Source organism: Galeopterus variegatus, unplaced genomic scaffold (assembly GCF_000696425.1).
Source record: "Galeopterus variegatus unplaced genomic scaffold, G_variegatus-3.0.2 Scaffold10921, whole genome shotgun sequence".
Classification (NCBI taxonomy): domain Eukaryota; kingdom Metazoa; phylum Chordata; class Mammalia; order Dermoptera; family Cynocephalidae; genus Galeopterus; species Galeopterus variegatus.
The window spans coordinates 33,045-34,237 of NW_007737032.1; the positions used below are offsets into that span (position 1 = coordinate 33,045).

Here is a 1,193-nt window from a genome sequence, read left to right on the forward strand (position 1 = left end):
CAACCATCTGATCTTTGACAAAGGCACCAAGTCTGCACACTGGGGAAGAGACTCCCTCTTCAGCAAATGGTGCTGGGAAAACTGGATATGCATATACAGGAGAATGAAATTAGACCTGTACCTCTAACCGCATACCAAAGTCAACTCAAAATGGATTAAAGAATTAAATATACACCCTGAAACAATAAAACTTCCACAACAAATACAATTCCTTGAAGTTGATACGACAAGCATGGTTGAGGACAAGGAAGATGAAGAGAACCATGACAAACATGATGAGAGCAATGAGGAAAAGGAGGAAGAGCCTGCCAAAGAAGCACCTGGAAAGTGGGAGAAGAAAATGTGCAAACAGCAACCAGTTTCTGAAGCTAAGAAATAGAAAGTAAAGGTAGAACAAACTACAGTTTTTGATCTTTTTCCTGGAAACCTAAAGTTCAACAAATCTGCTCCTGAATTAAAATAGGGTATCAGTGACCTTTTTGCTAAAAATGATCTTGCTGTTGTGGACGTCAGAATTGGTAGACCTAAGAAGTTTAGCTGTGTTAATTTTGAATCTGCCGAAGGCCTGGGAAAAGCCTTGGAACTCACTGGTTCAAAAGTCTTTGGCAATAAAATTTAACTAGAGAACCAAAAAGGAGATGACAATAAGATTGAGATTTCATAACACTTTTGTTTAAATTTCTTCCTTGCACTCATTCAGGATGAATTCCAAGAAGTGTTCAAAGATTCTGTGGAGATCAGATTAGTCAGCAAGGATACAAAGAGTGAAAATATTTCTTACAATTAATTTAAAATAGAAGTTGATGCAGAGAAAATCTTAGAAGAAAAGCAGAGAACAGGGTCAAAGGGCAATCCATACCCTGTACTACAGTGGAGGAAACAATCAAAATCAGGATTATAGAGGTGGAGGACTGGCTGGTTAGCTCACTTGGTTAGAGCACGGTATTATGACACCAAGGTCAAGGGTTCAGATCCCCATACCAGCCAGCCGCAAAAAAAAAAAAAAAAAGATTATGGAGGTGGAAAGAGTAGCACTTGGATTAGTGAATTAAAACTGCTTTTAAACAACGTCGTCTAGGGCCGGCCCGGTGGCGCACTGTGCTAGTGCGCCGCTTGGGAAGCGCGGCGGCGCTCCCGCCGAGGGTTCGGATCCCACATACAGACCGGTTCCCGCTCACTGGCTGAGCGAGGCA

The 1,193-nt window shown here is 41.7% G+C and overlaps 1 pseudogene; it reads left to right on the forward strand.

The window, feature by feature from the left end:
- The first annotated feature begins 232 nt into the window (after positions 1–232).
- LOC103610319 overlaps positions 233–1,193 on the forward strand; it is a 12,670-nt pseudogene continuing 11,709 nt past the window's right edge.